Source organism: Pseudophryne corroboree, chromosome 11, assembly GCF_028390025.1.
Source record: "Pseudophryne corroboree isolate aPseCor3 chromosome 11, aPseCor3.hap2, whole genome shotgun sequence".
NCBI classification, from domain to species: domain Eukaryota; kingdom Metazoa; phylum Chordata; class Amphibia; order Anura; family Myobatrachidae; genus Pseudophryne; species Pseudophryne corroboree.
Window position 1 is genome coordinate 12,054,270 of NC_086454.1, and position 24,120 is coordinate 12,078,389.

The 24,120-nt window shown below is 51.9% G+C and overlaps 1 long non-coding RNA gene across 1 annotated transcript in view; it reads left to right on the forward strand.

Moving 5' to 3' along the window:
• Positions 1-24,120, forward strand: part of LOC134970298 (uncharacterized) — a 266,541-nt gene that overhangs the window by 22,779 nt on the left and 219,642 nt on the right. Inside the window, exons 2-3 of the long non-coding RNA XR_010189763.1 lie at positions 5,380-5,416; positions 12,736-12,772. This is a non-coding gene — a long non-coding RNA (uncharacterized LOC134970298). The remainder of the gene's footprint in view (positions 1-5,379; positions 5,417-12,735; positions 12,773-24,120) is intronic.

Genomic DNA, 24,120 nt, shown 5'->3' on the forward strand with positions numbered 1-24,120 from the left:
ATACACAGAAAGCACAGCCACCATCACTACCACCCTGCACCTCCCCCCATAAACAGAAAGCACAGCCACCATCACTCCCACCCTGCACCTCCCCCCATAAACAGAGAGCACAGCCACCATCACTCCCCCCTGCACCTCCCCCTATAAACAGAAAGCACAGCCACCATCACTCCCACCCTGCACCTCCCCCCATAAACAGAGAGCAAAGCCACCATCACTCCCACCCTGCACCTCCCCCCATAAACAGAAAGCACAGCCACCATCACTACCCCCCTGCACCTCCCCCCATAAACAGAAAGCACAGCCACCATCACTCCCACCCCGCACCTCCCCCCATAAACAGAAAGCACAGCCACCATCACTCCCCCCCTGCACCTCCCCTCATAAACAGAAAGCACAGTCACCATCACTCCCACCCTGCACCGCCCCCCATAAACAGAAAGCACAGCCACCATCACTCCCCCCCCTGCACCTCCCCCCATAAACAGAAAGCACAGCCACCATCACTCCCCCCCCGCACCTCCCCCCATAAACAGAAAGCACAGCCACCATCACTCCCCCCCCCTGCACCTCCCCCCATAAACAGAGAGCACAACCACCATCACTCCCACCCTGCACCTCCCCCCATAAACAGAAAGCACAGCCACCATTACTCCCACCCTGCACCTCCCCCCATAAACAGAGAGCACAGCCACCATCACTCCCCCCCTGTACCTCCCCCCACAAACAGAGAGCACAGCCACCATCATTCCCACCCTGCACCTCCCCCCATAAACAGAGAGCACAGCCACCATCATTCCCACCCTGCACCTCCCCCCATAAACAGAAAGCACAGCCACCATCATTCCCCCCCTGCACCTCCTCCCATAAACAGAAAGCACAGCCACCATCACTCCCCCCCCTGCACCTCCCCCCATAAACAGAAAGCACAGCCACCATCATTCCCACCCTGCACCTCCCCCCATAAACAGAGAGCACAGCCACCATCATTCCCACCCTGCACCTCCCCCCATAAACAGAGAGCACAGCCACCATCATTCCCCCCCTGCACCTCCTCCCATAAACAGAAAGCACAGCCACCATCACTCCCCCCCCTGCACCTCCCCCCATAAACAGAAAGCACAGCCACCATCATTCCCCCCCTGCACCTCCCCCCATAAACAGAAAGCACAGCCACCATCATTCCCACCCTGCACCTCCCCCCATAAACAGAGAGCACAGCCACCATCATTCCCACCCTGCTCCTCCCCCCATAAACAGAGAGCACAGCCACCATCATTCCCCCCCTGCACCTCCCCCCATAAACAGAAAGCACAGCCACCATCAATCCCCCCCTGCACCTCCCCCCATAAACAGAAAGCACAGTCACCATCACTCCCATCCTGCACCTCCCCCCATAAACAGAGAGCACAGCCACCATCACTCCCACCCTGCACCTCCCCCCATAAACAGAGAGCACAGCCACCATCACTCCCACCCTGCACCTCCCCCCATAAACAGAAAGCACAGCCACCATCACTCCCACCCCGCACCTCCCCCCATAAACAGAAAGCACAGCCACCATCACTCCCACCCCCTGCACCTCCCCCCATAAACAGAAAGCACAGCCACCATCACTCCCACCCTGCACCTCCCCCCATAAACAGAAAGCACAGCCACCATCACTCCCACCCTGCACCTCCCCCCATAAACAGAAAGCACAGCCACCATCACTCCCACCCTGCACCTCCCCCCATACACAGAAAGCACAGCCACCATCACTACCACCCTGCACCTCCCCCCATAAACAGAAAGCACAGCCACCATCACTCCCACCCTGCACCTCCCCCCATAAACAGAGAGCACAGCCACCATCACTCCCCCCCTGCACCTCCCCCTATAAACAGAAAGCACAGCCACCATCACTCCCCCCCTGCACCTCCCCCATAAACAGAAAGCACAGCCACCATCACTCCCACCCTGCACCTCCCCCCATAAACAGAAAGCACAGCCACCATCACTCCCCCCCTGCACCTCCCCCCATAAACAGAAAGCACAGCCACCATCACTCCCCCCCTGCACCTCCCCCCATAAACAGAAAGCACAGCCACCATCACTCCCACCCCGCACCTCCCCCCCATAAACAGAAAGCACAGCCACCATCACTCCCACCCTGCACCTCCCCCCATAAACAGAAAGCACAGCCACCATCACTCCCCCCCTGCACCTCCCCCATAAACAGAAAGCACAGCCACCATCACTCCCACCCTGCACCTCCCCCCATAAACAGAAAGCACAGCCACCATCACTCCCACCACGCACCTCCCCCCATAAACAGAAAGCACAGCCACCATCACTCCCCCCCTGCACCCCCCCCCATAAACAGAAAGCACAGCCACCATCACTCCCCCCCTGCACCTCCCCCCATAAACAGAAAGCACAGCCACCATCACTCCCCCCCTGCACCTCCTCCCATAAACAGAAAGCACAGCCACCATCACTCCCCCCCCTGCACCTCCCCCCATAAACAGAAAGCACAGCCACCATCATTCCCCCCCTGCACCTCCCCCCATAAACAGAAAGCACAGCCACCATCATTCCCACCCTGCACCTCCCCCCATAAACAGAGAGCACAGCCACCATCATTCCCACCCTGCACCTCCCCCCATAAACAGAGAGCACAGCCACCATCATTCCCCCCCTGCACCTCCCCCCATTAACAGAAAGCACAGCCACCATCACTCCCCCCCTGCACCTCCCCCCATAAACAGAAAGCACAGTCACCATCACTCCCACCCTGCACCTCCCCCCATAAACAGAGAGCACAGCCACCATCACTCCCACCCTGCACCTCCCCCCATAAACAGAGAGCACAGCCACCATCACTCCCACCCTGCACCTCCCCCCATAAACAGAAAGCACAGCCACCATCACTCCCACCCCGCACCTCCCCCCATAAACAGAAAGCACAGCCACCATCACTCCCACCCCCTGCACCTCCCCCCATAAACAGAAAGCACAGCCACCATCACTCCCACCCTGCACCTCCCCCCATAAACAGAAAGCACAGCCACCATCACTCCCCCCTGCACCTCCCCCCATAAACAGAAAGCACAGCCACCATCACTCCCCCCTGCACCTCCCCCCATAAACAGAGAGCACAGCCACCATCACTCCCACCCTGCACCTCCCCCCATAAACAGAAAGCACAGCCACCATCACTCCCCCCCTGCACCACCCCCCATAAACAGAGAGCACAGCCACCATCACTCCCCCCCTGCACCTCCCCCTATAAACAGAAAGCACAGCCACCATCACTCCCACCCTGCACCTCCCCCCATAAACAGAAAGCACAGCCACCATCACTCCCCCCCTGCACCTCCCCCCATAAACAGAAAGCACAGCCACCATCACTCCCCCCCTGCACCTCCCCCCATAAACAGAAAGCACAGCCACCATCACTCCCCCCCTGCACCTCCCCCCATAAACAGAAAGCACAGCCACCATCACTCCCACCCTGCACCTCCCCCCATAAACAGAAAGCACAGCCACCATCACTCCCACCCTGCACCTCCCCCCCATAAACAGAAAGCACAGCCACCATCACTCCCCCCCTGCACCTCCCCCCATAAACAGAAAGCACAGCCACCATCACTCCCCCCCTGCACCTCCCCCCATAAACAGAAAGCACAGCCACCATCACTCCCCCCCTGCACCTCCCCCCCATAAACAGAAAGCACAGCCACCATCACTCCCACCCTGCACCTCCCCCCATAAACAGAAAGCACAGCCACCATCACTCCCCCCCTGCACCTCCCCCCATAAACAGAAAGCACAGCCACCATCACTCCCCCCCTGCACCTCCCCCCATAAACAGAAAGCACAGCCACCATCACTCCCTCCTGCACCTCCCCCCATAAACAGAAAGCACAGCCACCATCACTCCCCCCTGCACCTCCCCCCATAAACAGAAAGCACAGCCACCATCACTCCCACCCTGCACCTCCCCCCATAAACAGAAAGCACAGCCACCATCACTCCCACCCCGCACCTCCCCCCATAAACAGAAAGCACAGCCACCATCACTCCCCCCCTGCACCTCCCCCCATAAACAGAAAGAACAGCCACCATCACTCCCACCCTGCACCTCCCCCCATAAACAGAAAGAACAGCCACCATCACTCCTACCCTGCACCTCCCCCCATAAACAGAAAGCACAGCCACCATCACTACCACCCTGCACCTCCCCCCATAAACAGAAAGCACAGTCACCATCACTCCCTCCCTGCACCTCCCCCCATAAACAGAAAGCACAGCCACCATCACTCCCCCCCTGCATCTCCCCCCATAAACAGAAAGCACTCCCCCCATAAACAGAAAGCACAGCCACCATCACTCCCACCCTGCACCTCCCCCCATAAACAGAAAGCACAGCCACCATCACTCCCACCCTGCACCTCCCCCCATAAACAGAAAGCACAGCCACCATCACTCCCACCCTGCACCTCCCCCCATAAACAGAAAGCACAGCCACCATCACTCCCCCCCTGCACCTCCCCCATAAACAGAAAGCACAGCCACCATCACTCCCACCCTGCACCTCCCCCCATAAACAGAAAGCACAGCCACCATCACTCCCACCCTGCACCTCCCCCCATAAACAGAAAGCACAGCCACCATCACTCCCACCCTGCACCTCCCCCCATAAACAGAGAGCACAGCCACCATCACTCCCCCCCTGCACCTCCCCCCATAAACAGAAAGCACAGCCACCATCACTCCCACCCCGCACCTCCCCCCATAAACAGAAAGAACAGCCACCATCACTCCTACCCCGCACCTCCCCCCATAAACAGAAAGCACAGCCACAATCACTCCCCCCTGCACCTCCCCCATAAACAGAAAGCACAGCCACCATCACTCCCCCCCCTGCACCTCCCCCCATAAACAGAAAGCAGTCACCATCACTCCCACCCTGCACCTCCCCCCATAAAGAGAAAGCACAGCCACCATCACTCCCCCCTGCACCTCCCCCCATAAACAGAAAGCACAGCCACCATCACTCCCACCCTGCACCTCCCCCCATAAACAGAAAGCACAGCCACCATCACTCCCACCCTGCACCTCCCCCCATAAACAGAAAGCACAGCCACCATCACTCCCACCCTGCACCTCCCCCCATAAACATGTAACCCCTTCTCTCTAAGCTGATAGTTATCTGGGGGTTACCGTTAAGTGAAAATAACTATGAATATCTTGTGCCTCCACCCAAACCAATTTGTAAACCCGGGCTTGTTTGGGTAAGCCCTGCCGTTAGCTAGTGTATGTATGTGTGATCAGTATGTTGTGCTATTTATATACACTAGCATACCTTATACCTTTCTCTCCTTTTCCCTCTAGGTTCTTTGGATCCTTCTTTCACTTCGACTCAGTGATGGTAAGTATAACAGGTTTTAGTATGTTGCAAATGAATAGCATATGACCAATAACTCTTATGAAACACTCAATAATATGCAGTAGGGTTTTCCCCGCTAATCCCTCTCTATGGGCCTATACAAACAGATTTGCATGCAATACAAAAAAACAAAATAATAGTAATACTATATATATGAGTGACCCGGGTACTCAGAGTTATTTAGTGCACTGTTGGGGCCCTGGTAAATTAGTTCACACTCTAACAGTGTTCTGGTTTACCTGGTAGTCTTGGTTTATTCGTATTATCTATCAGTCTTCTGCTCAACTTAACTATCTCCAGTAGTATAGCTGTGATATTTCCTCTGCGGTACACTAGTAAGCAAAACGATCACCTCTTGTAGTCAGCAGACTGATGATGTAAGTGATTACTTTGTCGCTAAGGCCAATGAAGGACACTCTTTCAGGGAGTACTTCACCACTGGGCTTCCAAGGTCATATAGTTCAAATTGTCTTAGTCAAATGACTACTTGGTGGGTCAGTGGTATAGTGGTGTCTATTCGCTAGAAAGGGGTATCAATATAGGTGTATTGTGTTTCTACCTCTCGCGGCTCGGAGAGTGGTTTTGCGAAAGTGGCACACCCCTCGTCCATCCATACAATTTCTGGCAGGGGGGGAGGAGATCCTTGTACCCTGGGGGTTGGTTTCACTGACACTGAGCATTAATGTCCATCATACTCCCTTTCCTATCGACATGTGAACAGTCGAGAGGGAGTAGTGCTCTCTTTCTACTCTGAGTAGTCAATAACTTATTAACATCTGTATATTTAGGCTGCAGCTCATAAATGACTTAGTCCTCTTCCTCCTGATATGACTTCCAGTAATGCATTTGTGTATACCGCTCAGTCTCCCTGTGTTAATGGTATCACATTCAATATGTAAATGCTCAGAGTGCCATATCCAAATACGAGGCAAAACTACTTCTCCACTGCTATCACCGTTAGCAGCCTGTCCCCGTGCATAGAGGGCTATGAATTGGGCTACCAGGTATTAACTATAATCTGGTCCCCTATTGATGTACTTTATCCTTTGATCCTCCCCTCTTCTCCGCCTCTCTCTTTAGTGTCAGTCACTGTGTATATGTAAGTACTCCCCCGACTTTCTTCATCCACACTAGTCCTGACTTATCTGACGTGTAGTTCAGGGACACGGGTACTGATCACAATCACCTCACCGACCTCCTCTGCAGGTGCGTTGCTACGGGTACCTGTCAGATACCTGACCTCACTGTACCGCTGCTGCCGCTGCCGTTCTCTACTCCTTCAATACCACCACCGCCGGTGGTGTCTCCACATATCCCTCTTTCTCTATCCGCCTGATCTGCTGCTGCTGCTGTGCTCTCCCTCAGCACTGCCGCTCGCACCAACTGTCTTTTTCAGCCGTTACTTCGGGTCCCGTATGTAGTCCGTTTCTGCTGGCTCACGCTCCCTTCCCAGCAGGGAAAAGTCCCATTCCTCGAGACACCCCCGCTCTAGAAAGTTCTCCTGTTCCCTGCGTTGCATATCCATACTTTCTTGTTCAATATATATATATGCATGCATGTACATTATAACAATATCATATAGCACACTATCATTAAAGTTATATACATATTTGTATTTAGAAGTTACACTTGTCTCTATATTTTAATATTGTTTTATTTATCTGGGTTACACTCTCCCCCTGGTGATCTATGCGACTTTGTCAAGCTAGATCACCACACACTAGAATTCTAATATACCGTTGTCAGCTATATTTCCTTCAAAATACGGCCAAGAGAACACCATACCTAAATGATTAACTCTGGGAATTGTACAAGGGGTTCCTAATTGATCATACGTAAATATCAAAGGAGCTCGTCTTTGTCTTTCTGGTCTGCTGTACTCCACCTCAGTTGTGCTGTTAGAGTCACCTGCAGTATGATGCCACCAGTTTCCCGGTACCTCCCTATTTTCTTCTACCAGGCCTATTCCCGGGCCATTCTCAATTACATCTTCCTCTATTATTTCCAACCCTTCCCCAGGAAAATCACCATACTCAATATCAATGTGGTCTTTGGGATTCTCGTCTGCCTCCCTGATTGGATCCTTGTAGTAGTAACCCCCACTTTCTTCTTCTACCTCTGTATCTCCAACTCCATTTAGTTCATCCCTCTTTAGAGACTCTCCTTTTGTGATCCGAACCTCATTCTCCTCTGTAAATGAGTCCAAGCGTACTTCACGCCCAATAGGGAGCAGGTGTTGTCGATGATAAGTTAAAACGGCTCCTGATCCATCTTCCGGTTGTATTTTATATACTGGCAGATTTGGGAGCTTCTCGACCACCACATATGGCTGTTCTTTCCACCTATTGACAATTTTTAATTTCTTTGGTGTCCCTAACCTTCGGAGCAATACTCTGTCTCCCGGTGCTAATACTTGGTCCCTCACTTTCCGATCGTATCGGGTTTTGTTCTTGTTTCCTAGTTTGTTTGCAGTACTCTCGGCTAACTCGTATGCTCTCTTCAATTCTTCCCGTAATTTCTTCACATAACTTGTATGAGAGGAATAGGAACTTTCTCCTGAAGACACACCCATGCTTACATCTATCGGGAGTTTAGCTTCCCTCCCAAACATGAGGTAATAAGGTGAATACCCAGTGGCTTCGCTCTGCGTGCAGTTGTACGCGTGTACTAACTGAGTAATATGCCTTTTCCAATGAACCTTACTTAGAGGACTTAAAGTCCCCAGCATATTAAGTAACGTCCTATTAAAACGTTCCGGCTGTGGGTCACCCTGGGGATGATAGGGCGTGGTTCGTGATTTCGTAATACCACAGCTCTTACATAGTTCCTTGATCAACTTGCTCTCAAAATCTCTGCCCTGGTCTGAGTGCAGCCTATTTGGGAGCCCATAGTGGATAAAGAACTTGTTCCAGAGAGTATTCGCTACAGTGACCGCCTTTTGGTTGGGAGTTATGTACGCCTGGGCATATCGGGTGAAGTGATCTGTCACCACCAGAATATTACATTTGTTTCCCGATTCTACTTCTAGTGTCAAAAAATCCATGCATACAAGATCCATAGGACCAGTACTCTTGAATGTCACCAATGGTGTACTCTGGACGGTAATGTTTTCCTCACTACACAGTTCCCACAATTTCTGCAATATCGTTCGATCTCCCTGTTCATTCCTGGCCAATAGAATCGATCGGTCACTAGTTTTAGAGTCTTCTCATACCCCAGGTGCCCATGTTTATCATGAAGGGAATGCATGACTTTCAACCGGTGTTTCTTGGGTAGTACCAGTTGGTATCTTTCTCTTCCATCATTCTGCTTAATACATCGATGTAATATTCCTCGAATGATAACCAAATTCTTCCTTTGCCTATTCAGGAGTCTAACTTCCTCTTCCACCTCAGGCTCAATAGAAGTGCCTCTACACTTTCCAGGCATTACATGTTTAATACTTGAATCCCTGAATTGGTCCTGTCGAATTTGACATTCTTTCAATTTGGGTAAACCTTCCAGATCCATCAAGCTGACCCAACAATACGATAGGGGTATAGCCTCCGGAGACGCTCCCAGCGCACTTACTTGCATATTCTTCAGAGTGTTATCCACTCGCAGGATATGACACATACCCCGAATCTCTCCGGCAGGTACTTCAATCCACTCATCACTATCCTTCTTTTCCACTACCTGTCCAGGAATCCTGGATAAAGAATCTGCGTCAATGTTATTCACTCCTGGCCGGTACTTTAGAGAGAACTCATACAAGGCCAAAGCTGCCAACCATCGGTGTCCAGTCGCGTCTAATTTCGCTGTGGTGTGTATGTAGGTGAGCGGGTTGTTATCGGTGTGAACCTCGAATTTTGCTCCATATAAATAATCATGGAACTTGTCCACAATGCACCACTTCAAGGCTAGAAATTCTAACTTATGTGTAGGATATCGCTTCTCACTATCAGACACTCCTCTACTGGCGAAAGACACTGGTTTTAGTTCATTCTGATGTCTCTGATACAGTACACCTCCAAGCCCTTCTATGGAGGCATCAATGTGTAGGACATAGGGCAAATTAGGGTCCGCATAAGCCAGCACCGGAGCTTTTGTCAATTTCTCCTTTAAGCCTCTAAAAGCTTTCTCACATTCACTCGTCCACCTCTCTCCAAATGGCTCATTAGTCTTATAGACATTCTCTATTATTCCTGTCTTGAGTCTTTTTTTTCCTTTTACAGGTAAGTATCCCTTCGTTAGATCAGTTAGTGGTTTAGCAAGTGCAGAATAGTTTGAGACAAACCTGCGGTAATATCCACAGAATCCCAGAAACGATCTTAGTTCTCTTAGTTTGGTTGGTCGTGGCCAGTTCTCTACAGCTCTAACCTTCTCAGGGTCTGTGGCTACTCCGTCATTACTCACGATATGCCCCAGATATTTAACGCTCAGTTGACATAAGTGGCATTTATCTAATGATAGTTTTAGACCACCTTCAATCAATCTCTCTAGGACCTTTATGAGGCGACGGTTGTGTTCTTCAAGTGTGGCTCCAAATACGATTATATCGTCCAGATACACCAACACTTCTCAGTAATTCATATCACCGATAATCTTCTCCATTGTCCTCTGAAAAGTCGCTGGGGCCCCTTTCACTCCCTGTGGCATTTGGAGAAATTCATAAAATCCCAGTGGGCATATAAAAGCGGTTTTATCTCGGTCCTCTGGGCACATTGGTATCTGATAATAACCATTCCTTAGGTCAAGGACTGAGAATAGAACACTTCCCTGCAAACAGTCTAGAGCCTCATCTATTCGGGGTACCGTATATTGATCGGTCACTGTCCTTTGGTTCAGCGTTCTATAGTCGATACACATCCGAATATTCCCGTTCTTTTTCCTAGCGATGACTATGGGGGAAGCATATGGGCTCTTAGATTCAATTATCACCTGGTTTTCTAATAACCCCTTTAAGTGTCTTCTCACGTCCTCAAAGTCAGCAGGCGCTATTCGTCGTGACCGCTCACGAAAAGGAGTGTCATCCGTTAACTTTATATGGTGTTCCACCCCTTTAGCCATTCCTAGATCCCACTCTCCAGTGGAGAAAGCTTGCCTTCGACAATCCAGTTCCTTGACCAAGCCATTCCTCTCTTCAGCTGTAAGTTCACTTCCAACAAAGCATACATCGAATTCACCAGTACTCTCCATTGGCTTTTCCTCGGGATTTACACTGTAAGAATAGGAAGGCAGATCAGCACGTTCACTGTCCTGTTTTAGCCATTCTACTAGAATAGGGTATATTCTAGTGTTAGTCCCAATAATTACGTGGGGTTCGGTTCTTCCTGGGGGGACTTCCGGGCAAACCAGTGCAATCAGGGGCACACATGAACTCTCGCTCTCTTCTCCTTCCCTTTGTTGAAGTTCCATTGTTATTTCCACATACCCCAAGTATGGATATTTTTCCACACTAAGGCCCCATATAACCAATCCTGACAATGGTTGGATTGGGACATCAGGGATATTGTTTCGGTACCAGTTCTCAAATATTATAGAGACTTGGGAACCACTATCAATTAGGATCGTACAGTGATGCCCATTTATCCTAGCTGCCATAATTGGAGCATTTCCCATTAGTCCTTCGGGTAGGTCCCCGTTCCACCACGTGTTCCCCATTGCACAGCATCCGACTTCTAGGAGGCCTGTGTGGTCCGCAGGTCTCCCTCGCCCGTTGCCCTGGCTGGTATCTTCTCTATTAGCATTGGTGTTGATTGTCCGGGATACATTGCGGTTGAGGTTGCACTCGAAAGCTCTATGGCCTATCCTCCCACACTTAAAACATCCTCTGGTGGTAAAGTTATTTCTCCTTCCCGTATCCCTAATACCCACGTCGGAAGCAGCATTCTGTGACAAGGCGTTGGTACTCTGGGTGGTTATAAACTGGTCTATTTTTTTATTCTGTTCTTCTATCAGTTTTAGGATTTTATCTTCCAATAAATTAGTCTCAGTTGTGGATTGCACTACCTTAACCTTTTTGATGGTCCGTTCCCTCATCTCTATGAGTGCCTCCTCCTGCTTTACTTCTTTCAATAACTCATTAAAAGTTGGTGGGGGTTCTTTTGCCCCAGAACATCTCAGTTTTTGTGCCACCGAATCTGTTGTCAATGCTCCTCGTAAAAGTTGTTTCATACGACTCTTGTCTACTTCTTCCTTACTTATTCCTCCTTTATCAACAATTTTATATAGTAATTTATCTACTCTTATTACATACGAGCTTAGTTTCTCTCCAGATTCTTGGAAAGTGTGGTATAGCCTGGAATTAAGGTCTACCACATCTTCCAGGGTGCCATAAGTATAATCTAAGGCATCTAAATAGGTCTCCAGGGTAGCATTTGGATTACTCTGTCTAGCCGCCTGGACTATCCCCATGGCCGGCCCTCTTAAGCTCTCTACAACTCGTTGACGTTTTATTTGATCAGGACACTGCCACTCCTCAGCCTGTTGCACAGCAGCCTCCTTCCAGTCTTCATAAGTTTCTTCTCCTGTAGGTACAGGCACAATGCCAGAGAAGATCCTTAGCCTCCGATAGCTTCCTTCATAGTGCCATCTCTCTAACTGGGATACTACCCTATCCACTATTGTCTCAAATTGTCCTCCGGTCAGATTAGTGTCCCCATTTCCCTGGCCTGAGGCTACTGGGACTCCTAAAACACGAGTATCCATTACTCCCTCCTCTTTCCTGACCGGCCATATAATACTCCATTTCTTTCCTGTTTCCTCATCAGCCATCATCCCACTGGTGGGATTAAACTGGTATCTGGTTCCTTCTCCATTTCTATCAATACAGCCACCATTCCTCCCACATCTCCCCTCAGTTTGTCCACTATCTTTGGTCCATATAGAGTGCTGATCCGGCTCAGTACCTCTTCTTCTGAATAACCTTCAAAGTCCCCCCATACTCCCATACATCTCCTATGACTGGTCTCTTTTTTCTGACACCATGTATAAGTGCTATCTCCAGTCAACGTTTCCATGGTACTTAATAGTTACAGAAGTGATGCTTGATCAACTCTCTGGGTACTACCAGCGCTGCTCTACCCATCTCAGCAGTGCCTCCACTTTGTAACCCCTTCTCTCTAAGCTGATAGTTATCTGGGGGTTACCGTTAAGTGAAAATAACTATGAATATCTTGTGCCTCCACCCAAACCAATTTGTAAACCCGGGCTTGTTTGGGTAAGCCCTGCCGTTAGCTAGTGTATGTATGTGTGATCAGTATGTTGTGCTATTTATATACACTAGCATACCTTATACCTTTCTCTCCTTTTCCCTCTAGGTTCTTTGGATCCTTCTTTCACTTCGACTCAGTGATGGTAAGTATAACAGGTTTTATTATGTTGCAAATGAATAGCATATGACAAATAACTCTTATGAAACACTCAATAACATGCAGTAGGGTTTTCCCCGCTAATCCCTCTCTATGGGCCTATACAAACAGATTTGCATGCAATACAAAAAAACAAAATAATAGTAATACTATATATATATGAGTGACCCGGGTACTCAGAGTTATTTAGTGCACTGTTGGGGCCCTGGTAAATTAGTTCACACTCTAACAGTGTTCTGGTTTACCTGGTAGTCTTGGTTTATTCGTATTATCTATCAGTCTTCTGCTCAACTTAACTATCTCCAGTAGTATAGCTGTGATATTTCCTCTGCGGTACACTAGTAAGCAAAACGATCACCTCTTGTAGTCAGCAGACTGATGATGTAAGTGATTACTTTGTCGCTAAGGCCAATGAAGGACACTCTTTCAGGGAGTACTTCACCACTGGGCTTCCAAGGTCATATAGTTCAAATTGTCTTAGTCAAATGACTACCTGGTGGGTCAGTGGTATAGTGGTGTCTATTCGCTAGAAAGGGGTATCAATATAGGTGTATTGTGTTTCTACCTCTCGCGGCTCGGAGAGTGGTTTTGCGAAAGTGGCACACCCCTCGTCCATCCATACAATTTCTGGCAGGGGGGGAGGAGATCCTTGTACCCTGGGGGTTGGTTTCACTGACACTGAGCATTAATGTCCATCATACTCCCTTTCCTATCGACATGTGAACAGTCGAGAGGGAGTAGTGCTCTCTTTCTACTCTGAGTAGTCAATAACTTATTAACATTTGTATATTTAGGCTGCAGTTCATAAATGACTTAGTCCTCTTCCTCCTGATATGACTTCCAGTAATGCATTTGTGTATACCGCTCAGTCTCCCTGTGTTAATGGTATCACATTCAATATGTAAATGTTCAGAGTGCCATATCCAAATACGAGGCAAAACTACTTCTCCACTGCTATCACCGTTAGCAGCCTGTCCTCGTGCATAGAGGACTATGAATTGGGCTACCAGGTATTAACTATAATCTGGTCCCCTATTGATGTACTTTATCCTTTGATCCTCCCCTCTTCTCCGCCTCTCTCTTTAGTGTCAGTCACTGTGTATATGTAAGTACTCCCCCGACTTTCTTCATCCACACTAGTCCTGACTTATCTGACGTGTAGTTCAGGGACACGGGCACTGAGCACAATCACCTCACCGACCTCCTCTGCAGGTGCGTTGCTACGGGTACCTGTCAGATACCTGACCTCACTGTACCGCTGCTGCCGCTGCCGTTCTCTACTCCTTCAATACCACCACCGCCGGTGGTGTCTCCACATATCCCTCTTTCTCTATCCGCCTGATCTGCTGCTGCTGCTGTGCTCTCCCTCAGCACTGCCCCTCGCACCAACTGTCTTTTTCAGCCGTTACTTCGGGTCCCGTATGTAGTCCGTTTCTGATGGCTCACGCTCCCTTCCCAGCAGGGAAAAGTCCCATTCCTCGAGACACCCCTGCTCTAGAAAGTTCTCCTGTTCCCTGCGTTGCATATCCATACTTTCTTGTTCAATATATATATATGCATGCATGTACATTATAACAATATCATATAGCACACTATCATTAAAGTTATATACATATTTGTATATAGCCACCATCACTCCCCCCCCTGCACCTCCCCCCATAAACAGAAAGCACAGCCACCATCACTCCCCCCTGCACCTCCCCCCATAAACAGAAAGCACAGCCACCATCACTCCCACCCTGCACCTCCCCCCATAAACAGAAAGCACAGCCACCATCACTCCCACCCCGCACCTCCCCCCATAAACAGAAAGCACAGCCACCATCACTCCCCCCCTGCACCTCCCCCATAAACAGAAAGCACAGCCACCATCACTCCCACCCTGCACCTCCCCCATAAACAGAGAGCACAGCCACCATCACTCCCCCCCTGCACCTCCCCCCATAAACAGAGAGCACAGCCACCATCACTCCCTCCCAGCACCTCCCCCTATAAACAGAAAGCACAGCCACCATCACTCCCCCCCCTGCACCTCCCCCCATAAACAGAAAGCTCAGCCACCATCACTCCCCCCCCTGCACCTCCCCCCATAAACAGAAAGCTCAGCCACCATCACTCCCCCCCTGCACCTCCCCCCATAAACAGAAAGCACAGCCACCATCATTCCCACCCTGCACCTCCCCCCATAAACAGAAAGCACAGCCACCATCATTCCCACCCTGCACCTCCCCCCATAAACAGAAAGCACAGCCACCATCACTCCCACCCTGCACCTCCCCCATAAACAGAAAGCACAGCCACCATCACTCCCACCCTGCACCTCCCCCATAAACAGAGAGCACAGCCACCATCACTCCCCCCTGCACCTTCCCCCATAAACAGAAAGCACAGCCACCATCACTCCCCCCCTGCACCTCCCCCATAAACAGAGAGCACAGCCACCATCACTCCCCCCTGCACCTCCCCCCATAAACAGAAAGCACAGCCACCATCACTCCCACCCCGCACCTCCCCCCATAAACAGAAAGCACAGCCACCATCACTCCCCCCCCTGCACCTCCCCCCATAAACAGAAAGCACAGCCACCATCACTCCCACCCCGCACCTCCCCCCATAAACAGAAAGCACAGCCACCATCACTCCCACCCTGCACCTCCCCCCATAAACAGAAAGCACAGCCACCATCACTCCCACCCTGCACCTCCCCCCATAAACAGAAAGCACAGCCACCATCACTCCCCCCCTGCACCTCCCCCCATAAACAGAAAGCACAGCCACCATCACTCCCCCCCCGCACCTCCCCCCATAAACAGAAAGCACAGCCACCATCACTCCCCCCCCGCACCTCCCCCCATAAACAGAAAGCACAGCCACCATCACTCCTACCCTGCACCTCCTCCATAAACAGAGAGCAAAGCCACCATCACTCCCCCCCCTGCACCTCCCCCCATAAACAGAAAGCACAGCCACCATCACTCCTACCCTGCACCTCCCCCCATAAACAGAGAGCACAGCCACCATCACTCCCCCCTGCACCTCCCCCCATAAACAGAAAGCACAGCCACCATCACTCCCACCCCGCACCTCCCCCCATAAACAGAAAGCACAGCCACCATCACTCCCACCCTGCACCTCCCCCCATAAACAGAAAGCACAGCCACCATCACTCCCACCCCGCACCTCCCCCCATAAACAGAAAGCACAGCCACCATCACTCCCCCCTGCACCTCCCCCCATAAACAGAGAGCACAGTCACTGTAAGGATTACTCCTCTATTCTTTAACCCTCGATGTGATAGTCTCTTAGACGTCCGTGAGTGTAAACCTTATGCTACAAGTAACATGCAAAACACAAGCAGTAAAGATTCACACTGTTTATTGTTTGTTTAACAAAAGTATATAAAAGAAAGGATTTAGGGCGTGTATGTCCCAAGTCAATAACTAATTGGACAGAACACAAAAGGGGGTTAACATAACATGATTGGCTAGGAACTGCCGCAGCGGAAGGATATACATATATGGGCAAGTTTGTACTCAAATAGAAAAGTTATTCACACGGTATAAAAAGATAACAGACAAAGACAGTAGCAAAAATGTGCTGGAACAAACAGTTCTGTAACACAAACAATTCTATGACATGTGAAGCAGAGACGAGCTTTAACCCTTTCAGTCACCATCACTCCCCCCCTGCACCTCCCCCCATAAACAGAAAGCACAGCCACCATCACTCCCACCCCGCACCTCCCCCCATAAACAGAAAGCACAGCCACCATCACTCCCACCCTGCACCTCCCCCCATAAACAGAAAGCACAGCCACCATCACTCCCACCCCGCACCTCCCCCCATAAACAGAAAGCACAGCCACCATCACTCCCCCCTGCACCTCCCCCCATAAACAGAAAGCACAGCCACCATCACTCCCCCCCTGCACCTCCCCCCATAAACAGAAAGCACAGCCACCATCACTCCCACCCTGCACCTCCCCCCATAAACAGAAAGCACAGCCACCATCACTCCCACCCCGCACCTCCCCCCATAAACAGAAAGCACAGCCACCATCACTCCCCCCTGCACCTCCCCCATAAACAGAAAGCACAGCCACCATCACTCCCCCCCGCACCTCCTCCCATAAACAGAAAGCACAGCCACCATCACTCCCCCCTGCACCTCCCCCCATAAACAGAAAGCACAGCCACCATCACTCCCCCCCCGCACCTCCCCCCATAAACAGAAAGCACAGCCACCATCACTCCCACCCTGCACCTCCCCCCATAAACAGAAAGCACAGCCACCATCACTCCCCCCCCGCACCTCCCCCCATAAACAGAAAGCACAGCCACCATCACTCCTACCCTGCACCTCCCCACATAAACAGAAAGCACAGCCACCATCACTACCCCCCTGCACCTCCCCCATAAACAGAAAGCACAGCCACCATCACTCCCCCCCTGCACCTCCCCCCATAAACAGAAAGCACAACCACCTTCATTCCCCCCCTGCACCTCCCCCCATAAACAGAGAGCACAGCCACCATCACTCCTACCCTGCACCTCCCCCCATAAACAGAAAGCACAGCCACCATCACTCCCCCCCTGCACCTCCCCCATAAACAGAAAGCACAGCCACCATCACTCCTACCCTGCACCTCCCCCCATAAACAGAAAGCACAGCCACCATCACTCCCCCCCTGCACCTCCCCCATAAACAGAAAGCACAGCCACCATCACTCCTACCCTGCACCTCCCCCCATAAACAGAAAGCACAGCCACCATCACTCCCCCCCCGCACCTCCCCCCATAAACAGAAAGCACAGCCACCATCACTCCCACCCTGCACCTCCCCCCATAAACAGAAAGCACAGCCACCATCACTCCCCCCCTGCACCTCCCCCTATAAACAGAGAGCACAGCCACCATCACTCCCACCCCGCACCTCCCCCCATAAACAGAAAGCACAGCCACCATCACTCCCCCCCCGCACCTCCCCCCATAAACAGAAAGCACAGCCACCATCACTCCCACCCTGCACCTCCCCCCATAAACAGAAAGCACAGCCACCATCACTCCCCCCCCGCACCTCCCCCCATAAACAGAAAGCACAGCCACCATCACTCCTACCCTGCACCTCCCCACATAAACAGAAAGCACAGCCACCATCACTCCCCCCTGCACCTCCCCCCATAAACAGAAAGCACAGCCACCATCACTCCCCCCCCGCACCTCCCCCCATAAACAGAAAGCACAGCCACCATCACTCCCACCCTGCACCTCCCCCCCATAAACAGAAAGCACAGCCACCATCACTCCCCCCCCGCACCTCCCCCCATAAACAGAAAGCACAGCCACCATCACTCCTACCCTGCACCTCCCCACATAAACAGAATGCACAGCCACCATCACTACCCCCCTGCACCTCCCCCATAAACAGAAAGCACAGCCACCATCACTCCCCCCCTGCACCTCCCCCCATAAACAGAAAGCACAACCACCTTCATTCCCCCCCTGCACCTCCCCCCATAAACAGAGAGCACAGCCACCATCACTCCTACCCTGCACCTCCCCCCATAAACAGAAAGCACAGCCACCATCACTCCCCCCCCTGCACCTCCCCCATAAACAGAAAGCACAGCCACCATCACTCCTACCCTGCACCTCCCCCCATAAACAGAAAGCACAGCCACCATCACTCCCCCCCTGCACCTCCCCCATAAACAGAAAGCACAGCCACCATCACTCCTACCCTGCACCTCCCCCCATAAACAGAAAGCACAGCCACCATCACTCCCCCCCTGCACCTCCCCCCCATAAACAGAGAGCACAGCCACCATCACTCCCACCCTGCACCTCCCCCCATAAACAGAGAGCACAGTCACCATCACTCCCACCCTGCACCTCCCCCATAAACAGAAAGCACAGCCACCATCACTCCCACCCTGCACCTCCCCCCATAAACAGAAAGCACAGCCACCATCACTATCACCCTGCACCTCCCCCCATAAACAGAAAGCACAGTCACCATCACTCCCACCCTGCACCTCCCCCCATAAACAGAAAGCACAGCCACCATCACTCCCACCCTGCACCTCCCCCATAAACAGAGAGCACAGCCACCATCACTCCCCCCCTGCACCTCCCCCCATAAACAGAAAGCACAGCCACCATCACTCCCACCCTGCACCTCCCCCATAAACAGAAAGCACAGCCACCATCACTCCCACCCTGCACCTCCCCCCATAAACAGAAAGCACAGTCACCATCACTCCCACCCTGCACCTCCCCCCATAAACAGAGAGCACAGCCACCATCACTCCCACCCTGCACCTCCCCCCATAAACAGAGAGCACAGTCACCATCACTCCCACCCTGCACCTCCCCCCATAAACAGAAAGCACAGTCACCATCACTCCCACCCTGCACCTCCCCCCATAAACAGAGAGCACAGCCACCATCACTCCCACCCTGCACCTCCCCCCATAAACAGAGAGCACAGTCACCATCACTCCCACCCTGCACCTCCCCCCATAAACAGAAAGCACAGCCACCATCACTCCCACCCCCTGCACCTCCCCCCATAAACAGAGAGCACAGCCACCATCACTCCCCCCCTGCACCTCCCCCAATAAACAGAAAGCACAGTCACCATCACTCCCACCCCGCACCTCCCCCCATAAACAGAGAGCACAGCCACCATCACTCCCCCCCTGCACCTCCCCCCATAAACAGAAAGCACAGCCACCATCACTCCCACCCCGCACCTCCCCCCATAAACAGATAGCACAGCCACCATCACTCCCCCCCTGCACCTCCCCCCATAAACAGAGAGCACAGCCACCATCACTCCCCCCCCGGCACCTCCCCCCATAAACAGAAAGCACAGTCACCATCACTCCCACCCCGCACCTCCCCCCATAAACAGAGAGCACAGCCACCATCACTCCCACCCTGCACCTCCCCCCATAAACAGAAAGCACAGCCACCATCACTCCCACCCTGCACCTCCCCCATAAACAGAAAGCACAGCCACCATCACTCCCACCCTGCACCTCCCCCCATAAACAGAAAGCACAGTCACCATCACTCCCACCCTGCACCTCCCCCCATAAACAGAGAGCACAGCCACCATCACTCCCACCCTGCACCTCCCCCCATAAACAGAGAGCACAGCCACCATCACTCCCACCCTGCACCTCCCCCCATAAACAGAGAGCACAGCCACCATCACTCCCACCCTGCACCTCCCCCATAAACAGAAAGCACAGCCACCATCACTCCCACCCCGCACCTCCCCCCATAAACAGAAAGCACAGCCACCATCACTCCCACCCTGCACCTCCCCCATAAACAGAGAGCACAGCCACCATCACTCCCCCCCTGCACCTCCCCCCATAAACAGAGAGCACAGCCACCATCACTCCCCCCCTGCACCTCCCCCCATAAACAGAAAGCACATCCACCATCACTACCCCCCTGCACCTCCCCCCATAAACAGAAAGCACAGCCACCATCACTCCCCCCCTGCACCTCCCCCCATAAACAGAGAGCACAGCCACCATCACTCCCACCCTGCACCTCCCCCCATAAACAGAAAGCACAGCCACCATCACTCCCCCCCTGCACCTCCCCCCATAAACAGAAAGCACAGCCACCATCACTCCCACCCTGCACCTCCCCCCATACACAGAGAGCACAGCCACCATCACTCCCCCCCTGCACCTCCCCCCATAAACAGAAAGCACAGTCACCATCACTCCCACCCTGCACCTCCCCCCATAAACAGAAAGCACAGCCACCATCACTCCCACCCTGCACCTCCCCCCATAAACAGAGAGCACAGTCACCATCACTCCCACCCTGCACCTCCCCCCATAAACAGAAAGCACAGCCACCATCACTCCCCCCCCGCACCTCCCCCCATAAACAGAAAGCACAGCCACCATCACTCCCACCCTGCACCTCCCCCATAAACAGAGAGCACAGTCACCATCACTCCCACCCTGCACCTCCCCCCATAAACAGAAAGCACAGCCACCATCACTCCTACCCTGCACCTCCCCCATAAACAGAAAGCACAGCCACCATCACTCCCACCCTGCACCTCCCCCATAAACAGAAAGCACAGCCACCATCACTCCCCCCCCGCACCTCCCCCCATAAACAGAAAGCACAGCCACCATCACTCCCACCCTGCACCTCCCCCCATAAACAGAGAGCACAGCCACCATCACTCCCCCCCTGCATCTCCCCCCATAAACAGAAAGCACAGCCACCATCACTCCCACCCTGCACCTCCCCCCATAAACAGAAAGCACAGCCACCATCACTCCCCCCCTGCATCTCCCCCCATAAACAGAAAGCACAGCCACCATCATCCCCCCCCCGCACCTCCCCCCATAAACAGAAAGCACAGCCACCATCACTCCCACCCCGCACCTCCCCCCATAAACAGAAAGCACAGCCACCATCACTCCCCCCCTGCATCTCCCCCCATAAACAGAGAGCACAGCCACCATCACTCCCCCCTGCACCTCCCCCCATAAACAGAAAGCACAGCCACCATCATTCCCCCCCCGCACCTCCCCCCATAAACAGAGAGCACAGCCACCATCACTCCCCCCCTGCACCTCCCCCCATAAACAGAAAGCACATCCACCATCACTACCCCCCTGCACCTCCCCCCATAAACAGAAAGCACAGCCACCATCACTCCCCCCCTGCACCTCCCCCCATAAACAGAGAGCACAGCCACCATCACTCCCACCCTGCACCTCCCCCCATAAACAGAGAGCACAGCCACCATCACTCCCACCCTGCACCTCCCCCATAAACAGAGAGCAGACACCATCACTCCCACCCTGCACCTCCCCCCATAAACAGAAAGCACAGCCACCATCACTCCCCCCCTGCACCTCCCCCCATAAACAGAAAGCACATCCACCATCACTCCCACCCTGCACCTCCCCCCATACACAGAGAGCACAGCCACCATCACTCCCCCCCTGCACCTCCCCCCATAAACAGAAAGCACAGTCACCATCACTCTCACCCTGCACCTCCCCCCATAAACAGAAAGCACAGCCACCATCACTCCCACCCTGCACCTCCCCCCATAAACAGAGAGCACAGTCACCATCACTCCCACCCTGCACCTCCCCCCATAAACAGAAAGCACAGCCACCATCACTCCCCCCCCGCACCTCCCCCCATAAACAGAAAGCACAGCCACCATCACTCCCACCCTGCACCTCCCCCATAAACAGAGAGCACAGTCACCATCACTCCCACCCTGCACCTCCCCCCATAAACAGAAAGCACAGCCACCATCACTCCTACCCTGCACCTCCCCCATAAACAGAAAGCACAGCCACCATCACTCCCACCCTGCACCTCACCCATAAACAGAAAGCACAGCCACCATCACTCCCCCCCCGCACCTCCCCCCATAAACAGAAAGCACAGCCACCATCACTCCCCCCTGCACCTCCCTCCATAAACAGAAAACACAGCCATCACTCCCCCCCTGCACCTCCCCCCATAAACAGAAAGCACAGCCACCATCACTCCCCCCTGCACCTCCCCCCATAAACAGAGAGCACAGTCACTGTAAGGATTACTCCTCTATTCTTTAACCCTCGATGTGATAGTCTCTTAGACGTCCGTGAGTGTAAACCTTATGCTACAAGTAACATGCAAAACACAAGCAGTAAAGATTCACACTGTTTATTGTTTGTTTAACAAAAGTATATAAAAGAAAGGATCTAGGGCGTGTATGTCCCAAGTCAATAACTAATTGGACAGAACACAAAAGGGGGTTAACATAACATGATTGGCTAGGAACTGCCGCAGCGGAAGGATATACATATATGGGCAAGTTTGTACTCAAATAGAAAAGTTATTCACACGGTATAAAAAGATAACAGACAAAGACAGTAGCAAAAATGTACTGGAACAAACAGTTCTGTAACACAAACAATTCTATGACATGTGAAGCAGATACGAGCTTTAACCCTTTCATTCCCCTCTTAGAATCATTAATCTATATAATATGATTCTCATTTAATTGTTTCCTTCTAGACCTCCATCTTCTCCTTGTTGGAGGTCAGGGCTGTCTGCCCCCGTTAGTACCTCGCTGGAATCACTTGCTTCTTCTTCAAGGTCTGGTCTGGGAACTTTCTTTACTCGGGATGCATGAATCCAAGTGGGCCCCTCGTCAGTCAGGACTGCTGTTCTGGTCACTGCTACGACTTCTGTCTCGGAACCATAGGTGAAGTCTCCTGGGCTCTTGTTCCTGGGGAGCACCTTTACCACGACTCTGTCTCCAACCTTGAAAGGGTGTGTTGGTTCCTGTGGATTCAAAGGATTTTTACAAACAACTTCATGTTCAATCTCATCAAGTTTGGTTATGAGGGCCCTGACATACTCTTCCCTTATAAGTTCTAGATCTCCTTCCTGTATTATCAACGTTTTTTTTGCCCATGGGGTGGGAAAAGGCCTACCCATCAATATCTCAAAAGGGGAGTACCCTAGGGTTTTCTGTGGGGTCATCCTAATTTCTGCTAGGATGATAGGGAGGACTTGCTTCCATTTGTGGAAGGTACCTCCTGTGGCCTTCCTTAGTTTGTCTTTGAGGGTCCTATTCATTCTTTCTACGACCCCTGAACTCTGCGGGTGGTACGGGATGTGAAACTTCCACTCCACCTGCAGAGCTTTTACTAAGGCCTGTGTGATTTTGGCTGTAAAGGCTGAGCCTTTATCACTATTTATTTGCAGGGGGCACCCCCATCTAGGGATGATTTTCTGTGTTAGGATTCTTGCTACTGTCTTGGCATCCTCTGACTTAGTTGGGAATACCTCTGGCCAGCGAGAGAACATATCTACAATGACCAGGGCATATTCTTGTTTGCCTATGCCAGGGATATGGGTAAAATCAATTTGTAAGTGTGTAAAAGGGGTGGTGGGGTATTCAAGATGCTGGTGTTTCGCTTTATTAGGGTTGTTAGGGTTGTTCCTGAGGCAGGTGATGCATCTGCTAACATATTGGTCCACAAGTGTTTTGGCCTCAGTAACATAAAAATCCTTGGTTAGTAGGAGGAGTGTTGTGGCTTTACTATGGTGACCAACACCATGGTAATGGGCAATGAGCAAAGGGGCACTGGACTGGGGTATACAGGGTTTCCCCTCTTTGCAGATTAATCCTGATTTAGGATTTTTCTGCAGAATTGGGTAAGTCCAGTCGGAGAGATCAGTATTAGTCGCAGCAGCTTGAAGTTGAGTGAGCAGATGGACGTTGTCAAGGGAGGGAGGGGCCATGACTGCCATGTGAGAATGGGCAGTAGGC